Genomic DNA, 15,709 nt, shown 5'->3' on the forward strand with positions numbered 1-15,709 from the left:
GACTTCAGGTCAAAGAAGATAGGGGTCTGGGTGGCCAAGGGGCACAAAAGACCTTGCCCCCTCATTCTCCCCTAACCTTCAAACCCAGCCTGTAGTCGCTCTTTAGAAAGCAAGCCTGGACACAGAATTTGCATCTGATGCCACTATTTGCCCATGCTTTTTGCAACCCCTTAGGAGATGCAGAGGTCAGAGGACATTTGAAAGCCCTTTCCCCTAAAAGTCACTCCCTCTTTAGAGTCTTATTAGGTCACTTCAGGGCCCAGTGAGGCCAGCTCAATGGCATTCCCTCCCACCCTTAACCTTCTATGGGCCCTCCCCCTCAAATCGGAAGTTGGGGGTCAGAGAAAGGAGACCATGATAGTTGGTGCTCCATGAGGGGGTTACAAAAAAGCCATAAGCAAAATAAGGCCAGGATTGTTTCTGGGTTTCTGTGGAAACCAGGTTCCCTCCTCCTGGTAGGAAGGGAGGAGTGCCTGAGGCCTTCCTCCTTCCACCAATTGGGAAGGCTGTATAGGCGGAGTTTCCTAAGGCCTGGGGGAATGGTGCTGTTCTTGGAAGACAAACCAATCATTCCTGAGGTCCTGCCTGCCAGTCCATAGCCTTTTGACCCCCACCTTCCCTACCCTCTCACCTCACTATTCAAAAGAGGCTTTTTCCTCTGTGCCTTGTCCTCTATGGAGACCTGTTGCTTAGCAACCACTAGTGCCTTCTTCCCAATAACTTGCAGGGACTGAGAGATAAAATATCTGTCTATATTCAGTTCCCCTCCCCTGTCTATTTATATTTAATAACCCAAGTCCTGTCTTAGGTTCCCTTGGCACCTGTTTTAGAGGGCTTTTAGAAGGATTAAGCTGCAGCCTGAAGAAATAAAGTTACATCCGAGGAAGAACTTCTAAACAGGGAAGAGTGGGAGAAAAGACTGGAGTAGATAGGGAAGCTGTAGAATCACATTCTCTTAAATATAGGCAGAGGGGGGAAAAGTACTTAGAACTTGGAATGTGGGAAAGGGATATCCACAGGGATCCCCAAGGGTCTACTTAGGACCTGGAGTGGACTCTTAACAGAACCACTAACTGGGCTGGCAGTTTTCAACCCCACTCCCTGCCTTGCCTGCTTTTCCTGACCATTTCTGTATGTGAGAGGCCCATCCTTCTGGGGATGTCCAGTTTCCTAGTGTCTGGATGTGGGTTTCCAGGAGTGGGGGCTGCATAGGTGTGTGTCCACCAGACCTGGGTTATCTCCCAGAGTTTGTCAATCACAGGGAAAGAATTCTGAGTTATCTACTAGGAAACCCCAACCTGACCCAGCAGTGGGGGCTGTATAGTATCACCAAAAATGAGGGGGAAGGAAGGCCTAAGGATAGCCTAGTGGCTGCATATCAGAACACATGGGTTAGGGATGTCTGGGTGGCTCAGAGGTTGAGTGTCTGCCTTGGGCTCAGGGTGTGATCCTGGAGTTCTGGGATTGAGTCCCACATTAGGCTCCCTGCGTGGTGCCTGCTTCTCCCTCTGCCTGTGTCTCTGCCTCTCTCTCTGTGTGTCTCTCTTAAAAAACAAAACAAAACAAACAAACAAAAAAAAAAAACATGGGTTAAGGCCCCCTCTTCTTACTCTCCTGTGATCCAAGTTATTCATTTAATCTCTTAAACCCCTTGTTGGGTTGCCTGGGTGGCCTCAGTTAAGCATCCATTTCTTGATTTCAGCTCAGGTCATGATCTCAGGGTCCTGAGATCGCCCCACCTCCAAGCCAGGCATGGAGCCTGCTTAAGATTCTCTGTCTCCCTCTGCTGCTCCCCCCACTCCCCCTATCCAGCTTGCACATATGTACTCTTTCTAAAAAAGAATAAAAACAAAATAAACTCCTTGTTGCTTCCCCTATAGATCAAGAATAATGTTTACCGCCCTAGACTTCAGTAGGACCAATTAAAACAATATGGAGGGGTGCCTGGGTGGCTCAGTCAGTTGAACATCTACCTTTGGCTTAGGGTCTCCCCTCTGTCTGGGGTCCTGGGATTGAGCCCCACATTGGGTTCTCTGCTCAGGGAGAGCCTGCTTCTCCCTCTCCCTCTGTCACTCCCCCTGCTTGTGCTCTCTCACTCTCAGTCTCTCTCAAATAAATAAGTAAATACAATTTTTTAAAAAAGATAAAGTGATATATGAGAGGAAACACTCTGGAAACTGCCAGATTTAAATAAATATTATTGTAAGGTCTGGAAAAGGTCTGACTGCTGGGAGGGGGAGGCATCATGAATCCAGCCCTGGCCTTGGCTTAGGAACACCAGTAGTTTGTTGGCCAGAGGGGTGTGAGTCTTTGCCCTGTGGCCAGTCAAGTGAGAAGCTATAAATCAAAATCAAACACAGGGCTTTATAGAGAAAGTAGCACAGAGTATTCCTGTCATCTTCCCTACCTCCAGTCCCAGCTTCTGACCTCTAGTTCTCCCAGCCGACACCCCACCCTGACCCTCCCAGTCAGCAGCACCTTCACTGTCGTCATGCTAGATCACAGACTGTACAGTTTCACCCTCCATACCCCCCTTTTCGGCACCTCCTCCAACCCGAGCCTTCTGTGGGAGACAGATGGGGTGTCTGCGATGGAAAAGGCTCTGGGCTCTACGCCGCCTTGGGTGGGCAGCCCCCCTTCCCATCTCCCCACTACTCCCGCTCCCTACCTAAGACACTCAGATTCACCCCGGGCAGCTTTAGGAGCTGCTGAGGATTCCAACACCCTTCCCTTCTCAGACTCAGCCCAGAAGCAGAGCCAGAATGACATCTTTCTCTGACACCTAGACCCCAGCCCCTCTTCATGGAAGAACAATGCAAAGGAGGACATAGGGAATGGTAGGGCTCCATGTGAAGGCACCAATGTGGAGAGGCAGGGAGCAGCCCAGAATCCCTCACTGAGGACTGGATGGCTGGAACTTGGGGCCTGAATTGACAGAGGATGCTGAGACTAGGCAGCTCCTTTGTTCCAGAAATCTGGGGTCCCTAGAGGGAGGCTCAGCTTGAGGGGGGATGGAGGGAGCTAACATTACAGAGCACCAACTGTGAGCCAGGCACAATGCCAGAGCCTTTTCATACCTGTACTCACAACTAGCAGGTGAAGAGTTAGGGTGAATAGGTGTCTCATGAGCTCTCAGCATCTCTCGGCACAGTTGACCAACTTCTTTGATTCTGTGATTTCACTGCCAGTTCTCCTACCACTCTGGCTGCTCTTTCTCTGTCTCCTCTGCAAGCTTATCCTCAACTCCTTGGACTCAGCCAAGTCCCCTGATTATATACTTTCATGGTACTATATATTCTTCTTTCAGAGCATTTAGCACAGTGATGTCACTTATTTGTGCAGTCATTTGAATAATAATCCTGTTTCCCCCACCAGATGGAAGGTTCCATGAGGACATTGACCACTTCTGTTGATACTCACCAATGTGCTCCAGTGCCCAGCACAGTGCCTCACATAAAGCAGCTATTTGGTAAATATTTCTTGAATGAATAAATAAATGATGAAAGGACATCACTCTGGCCTAAACTCAGCTTCTTAGCCACTTCCTCACCCTAGAGCTGACCTACCCTTGATGTGTGGACCAGAGAAAAAACAGGGTGCCTGGGAAGTCAGGCCATCTCATTCTCCTTGGGGAAGAAATAAAAACATCAGGACAGGAGTAAACTAAGTTCCAGGATATGGGGCCTTGCCTTTCCAGCACCTGGAACTGCATATATGCTCTCCAGCTCCTCCAGGGGTGGAGAGAATTCAAAGTCCCAATAACTTCTCTCCATTTGGGGCCTGCAATCACCAGTGAGCTGGAGGAGAGGAGTTCTATTAGGAAAGGGTGCTCTGCAGGAAACTCCTCTTTTCTGCCTTAGCTGAGACTACAGAGACCATCTGTTGCCACTCCTCTGTTTGCTTCTGTCCTCTTCCCCTGGACTTCAGGGAAAGAGATCGTTTGACCAAGTGGGAGGAATACATGGTGAGAGCAAGACAAACAAGACATCTGCTTGTTCCTTGAAATGTCTGGGGTGATGTTGATGAGCCTCAGCCAGGTGATTGGAGCAGAGGAACCCAGGAGCCTGCAGCCTCACATCCTTTGGAGCTATACTCTCTAGACCCTGGGAAGCAGAGAGTGTACAAAATGACCTCTGGGAGGTGCCCAGCATTCAGCCCAGGGGCTTTATCTGACTTCTTTGCTGCCCTTGTCATCTGACCTGAAACAATATCTAAACCTGCAGAAAGTTAATGTTAGATCAGGCTTGGCAGCCCCTTGCTCTCCCTGACCATTTCCCATTCTAGCCAACTGCCCATCCCAGAGCATCTTTCCAGCCCAGCACAGCATCAATACCCAGTCCTCACAATGTCTTCTAACCCAGCCTCCTTGTCCTGAGAGTGCACCTTAACACCCAAGTACTCAGCACTCATGGATCTGGAAGCCACTCTAGGCAGTGTTGCTCTCTCTGACCCCACCTGTTCTTTGGGCCCGTAATGAAGTAGGACAACTCAGGCTCTGGGCCAAGTTCCTATGTCCTCATCAAAGGCAACATCTGTCTCCTTGAAGAAGATAAGCCTGGAGGGAGGGAGGTGAGACAGGCACAAGGGAAAACCCCCAATCCTGCCTGGGACCTCACCCCAGATTCCACTGCAGGCACAGATTGAGGGTGAGGGGGGCAAGACAGCTACAGAGGCCTACCCTCACCATGCCCCTGCACAAGCCTTCATGCCTCTGAGCCCCCAAATATGAGGGCCCCTACTGGGCTCACCCAGCTACCTGGGCTGCTGCTGCTGCCAAGCTGGCCTTCTTTTATTCATGCGTTGTTTTATTGCTGGCAAATGCTGCTGCTTGCTGCTGTTGGAGGCGTTCCTGCCAAATCCATCCCAACATCTTGGCCTGGCATCAGGGCGGCATGCTAATGTGGAAATTTAAAGAGCCGCTCGGCTTTAAATCGGAATTTTAAATGAGCAGCAGTGCTCCAGAGGGACCCAGGCAAAATCGAGCAGTATCTGATCCACCCTTCCTACTCCCACTCCTGTAACATCACCCTACCTCCTCCCACTTCTCCCCTTGATTTGGACACTAGATACAGACGAGGCATGGGACACACTAGGGGATGAGGGAGTTACCAGGGCAGAGGAATTGATGCAAGATGGTCATCTAAGCCAATAAGGAGCTGGGATCCCTCAGCTCAGAACCAAGAAGGAATCCACCAGTTGCTGTCATGGGCCAATGGAGGTAGGGACCTTCAACACAAAGGAGCAGGTTTGGGGATGGTAAAATTGACATTCGTACCTCACTTCCCATTTTACCAGGAAATGAGAAGACCCAGAGCAGAGAAGAGGGAAGATGGGATTCAATAAAGACACTCATGCATTGTACATTTGCGCATGCCGGCATATGTGCATGCAGGTCAGGATGCTTGCTGAGGCCCCCTGGAGCACGTGTACAGACAGCTCACTTATCACCCATGCATGGAGAAGAATGATTCACACATACAGGGCAGTCTTCCCACATCCAGACCATTGTCCTAACCACGTTGGTTTCTGCAAGTTGTTAGCTTAAGCTGTGCCCCAGCTTTTCCCATGAATCCTAATGCACCAATGTTTCCCAGGTCCTGGTAGCTAGCTTGAGTCAGCCATGGTGGTGACAGCCCCACAGCAACTCTGCCAGGATAGGGGTTTGGGTACCTGTGCTCATGCTATGCACCTTCCCGGCTATAGTGTGTTTCCTTCTCTGGTGGCCATCAGATGACAGGCTCAGACATCTCATTTGGGAGAGGTGCTGGGCATAGACTTGATTTCAGAGGGAAGAGGAAGCTAATGGGAGGTGAGAGAGGCAGAATCTGTGCTTCTCTGTGACCCACTTTCCTCCTTACCTGCGTCCAGGAGTTAGGTGGCCCCTCATTATCAGAAAACATTTACTGAGTGGCTACCCACAAGGAAACACTGCTTAGGTTAGTAGAGTGCTTCACAACTTCCTGAGCTGGGTTGATGACAGCCTCAGGAATCTGGATGTGCTGTCCCCATTGGAGGATCCACAGTAACTCTCGTAACCTCAGCCTTACCCATGTTAGACTGCCAGGCCAAGGATGCTTCCTGAGCTTCCTCCAGGAATCCGCCTCCCTCAAAGAAGCCAGCTCCTTCACAGACTGGTATGGCTGCCAGCCAAGAGGCTTGGGGCAGGCCTGGGGCATGCAGCTGGCACCTGCCCACTAGATCCCCAAGGAGGACCCTCCTCCCCCACTCCATAGCCCCATTCAGATGGCCCCTGGACTACAGGGAGACAAAGCTCACCATTCCCCACTCCCAGAGAAAATCTTAAGCTGGAACACCCACCACCTCCCTTTCTACCATAACCTGCTCCAAGATCCTCCACCTAGACTAGATATACCAAAGACCCAGCAGGTACTTTTTCCATGCAGGATCAAGCGCTAAATACAGTTGGGATTGTGCTGGGACTGCGTAAAAGTCCTTGAGGGGTGAGGCTTGGGCTGGAATTATGGGAGAAATTTCTGAGGTCAAGAGATGGATGAAGAAGGCCAGGGGTGTCTGGGTGGCTCAATCAGTTAAGCATCTGGCTCTTGATCTCAGGGTTGTGAGTTCAAGCTCCCCAGTGGACTCCATGCTGGGCATGATACCTATTAAAAAAAAAAAAAAAAGCAATGGGATGAAGAAGGACTCAATGAGAGTGACATAGGACAGAGGGGCATGAAGGGAGAAGGCTAAGTGAATCTGCCTCTCTCATTTAATTAGCAACATGCAAATAATATGCAAATCACTCCCTCTTTGTTTAGAGACCACCAGGCTTGTGATTTTGGGATGTGGGCTACAGAGGACCACAGGCAACATCCCTGAGATCCTAAGACATGGGACATTCAGGCTCAAGAGAGAGTCAGAATGCAACCGTCTTGTTATAGCTTATTCCCTGGATGGACTCTCTGTGGACCTCAATTTCCCTGTGTATGAAATGGGAGGACTGGATTGGATGGTCTCTAAGCCTCTGACCAGTACTGATAGTTTAGGGTCTTCTGATTTGGGGCCCAGTGCAGCAGGAGATGGAGGGGTTGGTTCCAGTCTGGGGTGGAGGCTACTTGGCCCTCTTGTCTATGCCACCCACCTCAGCAGTTCTATCATGCCATGCCCCATATGCCAACACACCTGCCATCCCAAATGTGGAGTCTCCTGAAGACAATGTTCTCTCTACTCCTTTACCTGTTTCTTCTGCTTGGAATGCCCTTCCTGCTTTAGCCCCTATCTTACTCTTCTACCTTCTGGGCATCCCTATGCACTGTTTACTTCTCTCATCCCTTAAGACTGTGAATTCCTAGAGGGAAGGTACTGGGTTTTGTTCAAGATGGAATCTCCACTGTAAATGTATTAGTTTTCCAAGGCTGTTGTAACAAATGACCACAACCTTGGTTGCTTAAAAAAACAGAAATGTATTCTCTTACATTTCTGGAAGCCAGTAGTTCAACATCAGTTTCACTGAGACAAAATCAAGGACTGTGCTCTCTCTGAAGAACCTAAGGGAAAATCTGTTCTTTCAGTTTCTAGTGGCTGTTGGTAGTTTTTGCTTGTGACCACAGCACTCCAATTTCTGCCTCTGTCTTCACATTACCTTTACTCTTCTCTGTGTGTATAATCTTCCTTGGCCTCTCTTACAGGGACACTTGTGGTGGCATTTAGAGCCCACTGAGATGATCCAGGATAATCTCTGCATCTCAAGATTCTTAATCACATCTGCAAAGATCTTTTTTTCCAGATAAGGTAACATTCATAGGTTCCAGGAATTAAGAGGTGGACATCTCTTTGGGAGCCATTGTCAAACTATCAAAATAAACAAAGACATCTTTAAAATTACCATTTGGGGGCGGGCGAAAAAAATAAAATAAAATAAAATAAAATTACCATTTGTTGGGATGCCTGGGTAACTCAGTAGTTGGGCGTCTGCCTTTAGCTCAGGGCATAATCCTGGAGTCCTGGGATCGAGTCCTGCATTGGGCTTCCTGCATGGAGCCTGCTTCTCCCTCTGCCTGTGTCTCTGCCTCTCTCTGTGTGTGTGTGTCTCTCATGAATAAATAAATAAAATCTTAAAAAAATAAATTAAATTAAAAAAATTACCATTTGTTAAGCATCTACCATGTGTTAGACACCATACGTACATTTTTCTCAACGCATTTAAATCTTGCAATAGCCCTGAAAAGTAGTTTTTTTAAAAGATTTATTTATTTATTTTAGAGAGAGCAAGTGGGGAAGGGGCAGAGGGAGAGACTATCCAAGCAGACTCCTGCTGAGTGCAGAGCCCGATGTAGGGCTGGATCTCATGACCCATGAGATCAGGACCTAAGCCAAAACCAAGAGTTGGATGCTTAGCCTGAGCAACCCAGGTGTCCTGAAAAGTAGGTATTAATGCCTCTACTTTACAGATGAGGAAACTGAATGAGGCTCAGGGAGATTGAATCACTTGCCCAAACTCATATAGCTGATAAGTGACAGAGCCAGGATTTGAAACCAGATAAATCTGGCTATAAAACCAGCATGATTTTTGCCTTCCAATGGTCTCTGAGCCTATCCCACGCCCTGGCACAAATTTCTTACTTGAATGGATGTGCAGAAAAAGAAAGATAGGTGGACAAGAGAAGGGAAGGTGAAGCCCAGTCTTCCTAATGATACTGACTCAGGCTTTCTTTTGCCAAAGCCCCTTCCCACCCCTTTAATCCTCCCCCATCACCCCTGACCTCTTGTTTCAGAAGCCTGGAATCTCCCCCAGTTTGCAGCCCCCTGCCAACTACTGGTGCCCAGAAGGGTGGCACAGTGCCTGGACCTCAGGCAGGAGACATCAAATTGCAGAACCAGAGGGGCCTCTGGAGGTCACCTCTTCTAACTGTCTTTGCTCACATATAGGTCTGCCTGTGAGGACAGGGCAGACAGAGTCCAACTAGTGGGCAGCAGAAGGGAGAAGTACCCATCTCTTCCTTCAGCTACCTTTTTCCTCACTTCCTATGTGATTTGTATTGGGAAGTCCTCACTCAGGTCTAACCTTCCAGTTATCATGCTGTAATGAAAACTGGCCAGAGTCAGAAGCATAAAATCAGATTTTTGGGTAAGTCCCTTTACCTCTCTGGGCCTTGATTCTTCATCTTTAAAATGGGATTGAGAATGACAGTGATGGCAATAATACCCATCTCACAGGGCCTTTGGGAAGATAATAGCACAGTCTAGGCCTAGAGTAAAGCAGGTGCTGCAGGATTATTTTGTTACAGCCCCTCGGCCCTCCAGCCGAAACCTTTTCATCCTGGGTAATATAGGGGTTTGCTCACCTCAGCCAGTCTGGTCTGCCTTGCGCGCTAGACTGTGAACTCCTCTTGGCAGGACTTTGTTCATTTTTTATCACAGCCCCCTTCCCCTCCCCAGTGCCTAATCCGTGCCTGGGCACGTAGGCTCAATCTACATTTAATAAATAAAGAAGTGAGGGCATGAGTTGGACCCCAAGTCCCGAGAGGCACAGGGCCTGACTCCCACCACTGACCCTCTGGGCACGACCCTTCGGCCTGAGATCCAGGAGGCGGAGGCGGAGGCGGCGGCGGCGGCGGCGGCGGCGAGGAAAGGAGATGCTGCAGCTTTAAGATTCCTCTCGGGCGTCCCGGTTGCCAAGGCGCGGTTGCCAAGGACCTGCGCGGAGCTGCGTCCGGACTCCGCGCGCCGTCCCGGGTTTCCTCTGCCGCAGCCGCCGCCGCCGCCGCCGCCGCCGGGCCACGCCGGGCTCGGCTCCTCCGAACCGTCTGGCGGACTTGGCACCGGCCCCGGCTCTTCAGTGCCCCCGCGGTGCGTGGCAGGCTGCGGCTTCATTATCCTGATTGATTCCTCCTGCTCCCCGACACCGTGGGGGCCCCGGACAGGGAAGGGGGGCCGAGGCGGCATCTGCGGGCCCTTGCACCGGCCCTCGCCCCCAGCCGCTCCTCGGGCTGCCGGCCCCTCGGTGCCCCGCTGCGGCCAGACCGAGGAAAGAGGGCCGGGCCAGCCTTTGCCCCCGCTGGTGGGCGGGGAGAGACCCAGGGAGGAGCCGAGCGGTGTCCGGCTGGGTCCCCTGCAAGGGCCCACGGCGCCCGCCCTGGGCCTTGAACGCTGCGGGCCTTGGGGTCTGCCCTCAGCAAAGGTTTTGCACCTTCCCCAAAAGGGTATGGAGGATTCGGGATGGGGAGAGAATACAGTGATGGACTGAGAACTTGAGGAGAACAAGCCTTGGCAAAATGAGAAAGGTGGCATCTTCGAGGAGCGTTGATCGCGTGGGCCAAACCCGGGTGGCTCGTGTCTTATCCCGTGCCTCCCTGGGGAAGCAGGGACGGGGCCTGCCCACACAGCACAGGACACGACAAGGATCTGAGCTCGAAGAAAGGCCCGGGGCCTCTGTGAGTTAGAGAACCTGTGCCCAAATCTAGCAGCGGGTGGTCTGGCCACAGACTCATGGCTCCCTAAGAAACCAAGTGTTGAGGTGAGGCCTCAGTGGCGAGTGCCTGGGGCCTGTAGATTGGAGGGTCTTCCTGGATCTGCCATTTAGTTTGTGACTTGGGCAAGTAACTTTACCTTTTTTAGCCTTGGTTTATTGATCTGTAAAATGGGGTTAAGACCTCCTTGACAATTATCAATAGCTAAATGGGATAATATGTTGATGGCAGGACTCTAAGTTCTCTGGCAAGGAGAAGAAAGGGAGATGGGGGGGGTGCTGCCTTCCATCCCTGCTGCTGTGTTGGATGAATCCCTCCTCTCTCCTTGAAGGAGGTAAGTCTCCTCCATAAATCCCTTCTTAACTGGAAGATGACCTGGAACCTTCCAGTCAGATCTGCTTCCATGTCAAAGTAGAAGGGCAAAACTGCTCTTCACCTCATTGGCATGGCATGGATTTAATTTCTAAATTCACATCAGGCTCTCCTCCACCCCATCCCTCTCTGGTGGAGCCTCTCTTTCTACCAGACCTGACAGTCTCCCTCTACTGCCTCAGTGCTGTTCTGTCCAAGGACCAGACCTAGGAAATTTCTTCTGTAGGCTTATCCTTTGTGGCTAACTCCAACCTTAGCTCCCCTTTAGCCCTGGGAAAGAGGGAGCTGGTGGAGAATTTGAAGCCAATTTTAAAAAAATATTTATTTATTTATTCATGAGAGACACACAGAGAGAGGGACAGAGGCATAGGCAGAGGGAGAAGCAGGCTCCTCGCAGGGAGCCCGATGTGGGGACTCGATCCCAGATCCTGGGATCATACCCTGAGCAGAAGGCAGATGCTCGACTACTGAGCCACCCAGGCGTCCCTGAAGCCAGGTTTTTTTTTTTTTTTTTTTTTCCAGAGCTGTGGCAATCGTTGTGAACATGATCTGTGTCACTGTGGCTACTCAGTGTCTATCTCTGGGTCTGTTCCTTATCTGTAAGTTCATCAATTTATTTTTCCAACCCATATTTCTTGGGTGACCACACTGGGGCAGCATGGTGCACCCAGAAGGTGGAAGAGTGGGAATAACAACAGAGTAAGAACTCCACTCTGAAACTGCTGATCTTCTGAGGGGAAAACAGACAGATACATATGTCAGTCTCTCCAATACAAGGATATTTGCTTCAGGAGGACCTCTGAAAGTCTAGAACTTTCCACAATGTCATGATACCTTTCCCCTCCTTCCTGAACAGAGCAGACTCTTGCCGTTTCAGCCAGGACTAATCTATCTATCTATCTTTCTTTCTTTCTTTCTTTCTTTCTTTCTTTCTTTCTTTCTTTCTTTTTTTTAATTTATGATAGTCACACAGAGAGAGAGAGAGAGAGAGGCAGAGACACAGGCAGAGGGAGAAGCAGGCTCCATGCCGGGAGCCTGACGTGGGATTCGATCCTGGGTCTCCAGGATCGCGCCCTGGTCCAAAGGCAGGCGCTAAACCGCTGCGCCACACAGGGATCCCTCTTTCTTTCTTTCTTTCTTTCTTTCTTTCTTTCTTTCTTTCTTTCTATTTATTTATTTATTCATGAGAGACACACACACACAGAGGCAGAGACATAGGCAGAGGGAGAAGCAGGCTCCCCACAGGGAGCCCAATGCAGGACTCTGTCCTGAATCCGGGGATCGCACCCTGAGCCAAAGGCAGACACTCAACCACTGAGCCATCTAGGCATCCCAGCTAATTTCTTTCTTATGAGAAAAGACAGATCCTAAAATATAAGTCTGGAGCTTTTGTTCATTCTGTTTTGTTGGAATTATCTATTTTTGTAACAATCATGTATTACTTTTATATTCAAGATAAAAACACAAAACATTCCCAGTTTGGGAAAAAAGATGTCAGGGAGGATTGTTTTTTCCTCTGATGACCAGAGGCCGGTCAGCACATGTATCTAGGCATGCCAGACTGCCCAGGGCCCTTGATCAATGTGACCCTGAGAGAGGCTGCCTCAGTCTACACACTGGCCTGGCTGCTCATCCACCCCTGGCTGGCCTGCTCCATCCTCAGCGCTTATAGGCCTGGTCTTCACTTCCTATTAATACAAACCACGTGGGACCCTTGCTGTGGCGTCTCTAGGCAGAAAAGGGAGCCACAGCCGCCTAGTGGCTGCCAGGGAGGCTGGCAGGAAGGGGCATCTCCACCAGGCGTCTCCTGGGAAACAGCAAGCTCCCCAGAGAAGGGCATTTGGAAATAAAATTCCTGCCACTGTGTGTTTGTATGTGTGCTGGGGCGGGAGAGGGAGTTAAGAAACCTCACCAGCCCCCTCTGCTTTTCTCTCTTCAAGGAAAGCCTCTTTCAGCAGCCCTCCGGACTCCCTCACCAAATGCCACCCCATTCCCCAGAAGCCATGTCGGCTCTGCTGGGAGCGGACAAGAGGCCTGAAAATGTCCCTTCAGATTTAAGATGTGGATGGGGAAGAGCACTGGACTGAGAGCTGGAGGCCATGTCCTCAGCTGCCCTGCCTCACCCTGTGGCCTTGGTCCATCAGATCCCTTTACCGAGTCCTGCTTTCCTCTGTAAAATGAGGGTACTGGATGAGATTGCCCCATTATTCTCAGTCTTCACTTGGGGCTCCTCCACAAGGGCTAAGAATACAGTGGTGGCATTATGTGCCATTCTTCCTGGCATTTGGAGTGGATACCTGATTGTAGTTAATGATTGCTTGTGTGATCTTGTTTGGTTACTTAAACCAGCATGGTCCCTTCACCTGACATTCACTCATTCAGGTATTTTCAGGCACTTATCCAGAATGCTGAGAAGGGTAGAGACCACCCTGATTGACATGAAAAAGGCCCTCAGCCCCCTCCATGCTGTCCTGTGCCACAAGCCAGCTACATGCCACATCCCTTCCATGATGACCCCTTCATGTGGAGTTGGAGGGCCATGGAAGCTTCTCTTCCCATAGCACCCAAAGCCAACCTTAGGGAGAAGCTGTGGTGCTTCCTAGGGAGTAGAGGTGGGATGATGTCCCTGCATACCCCCCCACCACACACCTACCTGGTTCTCTTTGCCCTCCCTTGCTCTTGAGGGACAAGCCCCCACTCCCAGCCCAATTCACCCCTCCCTGGTCAAATACAGCATGATCAAAATGGAAACAGGCACCCTTTGGAAACCACATGCAGAGGTCAGAGATTCCTGAGGAAAAGCCAATGACTCTCTTCCAGCTGGAGTGCCCTTCCTCCTGGCATCAGCTGCTAGAGCTCCCCTTCCTCCAGAGACCCAGGCAGGGTAGGAGGTAGGAAGAGAGCTCTCCATGCAGGAGACAACCCCCCACAACTTTAGGAGGAGACAGAGGAGCTCCAGGAAGGAACAGGGCTGCGGGCTCTCCAGAGACCCGGGGGGCCTCAGCCTCCCTTGGTGTCCACTTGGGAAAGGACATTGGCTCTCACAGACTGGCCTTGTGGCTTCTCAGCCCAGGTCTGCCTGTGGGCCAGGCAGTTGGAGGTAGGAGAGAAGAAGGGGTGGGAAGGGAGGCCAGGAGGTAGAAGTGGTAGGGAGGAGGAGTGTTGATCTCGATTCTGTCACCTTTATTGGGCACCTACTGTGTACCAGGCGAAGGGCTCTGTCCCAGCTTTACCTGGATTATCTCCTGCAGTCCTCGCTTGAGCCCTATGCCAGTGTTATTACCCTGCTCTGACAGAGAAGGAAACTGAGACTCAGAGGCATTATGTAACTTGCTCAAGGTCACACAGCTTGTCAGGAGTGAAGCCAGGATCCCAGCCCAGGTCTGTCAGCCTCCAGTGGGTTCTCTCTGCTGCCAGAAAGTCCTCCTCCTGGAAAGCAGGTCTGGGGTTGGGGTTTTCAGTCAGAGCTCATCAGGATCCCCAGAGGTAAATCTATTGTCATCTGCCCTCCTCCTCCCCACCCATCTGCCAAGCAAGTCGCAGGTGAGCCCCCCGCCAAGGCCCCTGCCCCAGCCCCAGGTGCTAGCTCAGCTTTGCCTGGCTCCCAGCCTCTCTCTGGTGCCCCCAAGGTGGCTCTGAGGTCACCCCACACCCAATGCCTTTCATTCTGCATTTCCAGATCTCAGAATACGTAGGAAAATGCAGGAAGAGAGAGGAGGTCACTTGAAGGTTGGAAGCAGGGGCTCTGGTCTTGGGCAAAAGATTGGGGGGCCTAGTTATCTCCTTTGATTCAAATGAACCCTTTCCCTAACTCCCACCCCTCACCCCCAGAGACAGCCAGAGCTTTGCTTAGTTAATGAAATACAAAAGAAGGAATCAGGGGGTGGGGGTGGCTGGAGAGCGCTGGAAAGCAAGGGAGAGAGGAAAAGTTGGGTCTCTTCCAAAGAGTTAATGTTCCACAGTATGATCGATTAGGTGTCAGATGTAATTTCAAACCAATACAAGATGAATGGCATAATTTTCCCTCTCTCATTTTAGACAGAATTAAGAATCCATTAGCTAACACAAATTTTTGGCAAGTTTAATAGGAGCTCAAATCTACATTCGGAGGAAACGCTCCCCAAAGCCTGTTTCAAGCTTTTACTCTTCAGGCCCCTGGCCTCCAGTGTCCTCCCGACCTGCACAAGCCCTCTGCCATCCCCACAAGCAGCCCCCTTTCCCTTACCCTAGCCTTCCTACACGCCCCTCCCTGGCCCAGCCTGAGATTAACTGGCCTGACCCCTCTCACAAAGGCCGGGCCTGCCCACCATTGTCTTCCAGGGGCGATGGGTGGGGGGAAGGGGCGGAGGGGCTGGCAATGGGCCCAGGAAAGGAGGGAGGTTGCTGAATTGGCCCCAGGCTGCAGACAAACCCTAGGGAGAGGGGTGAGCTGGGGCTTTGGGACCGTTTGCATCTCAGCTACTCCCCAATTTCACTCCCAGAAAAGTCCTTGTTTTTGTCCTAAACAAAGCACTACCCAGTTCATAAGGGGAGATACTTATGAAAAACCCCATTCTTCCCTTTACATTCATATGTATTAGTGCACACAGTAAATCTGAGAGATTAGAAGTTACCACCCCCATTCTAGAGATGGGAAAACTGAGGTGGTGAAGTGATTGGAATCAGCTGGGTCCAAGGGTAAAACTTGGCTCTGCTACTTGCTTACTAGGGCCCTTAGGTATTTCCTCTGGGCCTCAATTTCCTCATCTATAAAATAGGAAGACCCTTGGTCCCCAGTATTATCCTGAAAGACAAATGAGATAACAAACTATCCACTCCACATGAGCTTTATGAATCAGCTACAGCCTCTCTTCTCCAATCCCACAGCCTAGTCTGGAAGACCAACATGTAGACTGAGCTCTGTCCTGGAA

General features: G+C 50.6%; 1 protein-coding gene and 2 long non-coding RNA genes across 28 annotated transcripts in view; 2 read left to right on the plus strand and 1 right to left on the minus strand.

The window, feature by feature from the left end:
- CDK12 (cyclin dependent kinase 12) overlaps positions 1-3,525 on the plus strand; it is a 79,591-nt gene extending 76,066 nt beyond the window's left edge. For all 25 annotated transcript variants that reach the window (XR_013354549.1, XR_013354561.1, XR_013354564.1 and 22 more), the window contains one exon: positions 3,376-3,525. The gene's annotated coding sequence lies outside the window, so the exon portion shown is untranslated. The remainder of the gene's footprint in view (positions 1-3,375) is intronic.
- Positions 2,345-9,673, minus strand: LOC144286522 (uncharacterized). Its single transcript, XR_013354573.1, has 3 exons — positions 9,303-9,673; positions 7,601-7,809; positions 2,345-6,620 (listed from the first exon to the last, which is right to left on the minus strand). It is a non-coding gene; the product is annotated as an uncharacterized LOC144286522 (long non-coding RNA).
- Positions 9,655-13,075, plus strand: LOC144286523 (uncharacterized). 2 transcript variants are annotated; one of them, XR_013354575.1, is made up of 3 exons: positions 9,655-9,807; positions 11,322-11,398; positions 12,740-13,075. It is a non-coding gene; the product is annotated as an uncharacterized LOC144286523 (long non-coding RNA). The 2 variants fall into 2 exon arrangements; XR_013354574.1 differs by lacking the exon at positions 9,655-9,807 and adding an exon at positions 9,827-10,761.
- Positions 13,076-15,709: the final 2,634 nt, after the last annotated feature.

The sequence above is a fragment of the Canis aureus genome, chromosome 16 (genome assembly GCF_053574225.1).
Source record: "Canis aureus isolate CA01 chromosome 16, VMU_Caureus_v.1.0, whole genome shotgun sequence".
NCBI classification, from domain to species: Eukaryota; Metazoa; Chordata; class Mammalia; order Carnivora; family Canidae; genus Canis; species Canis aureus.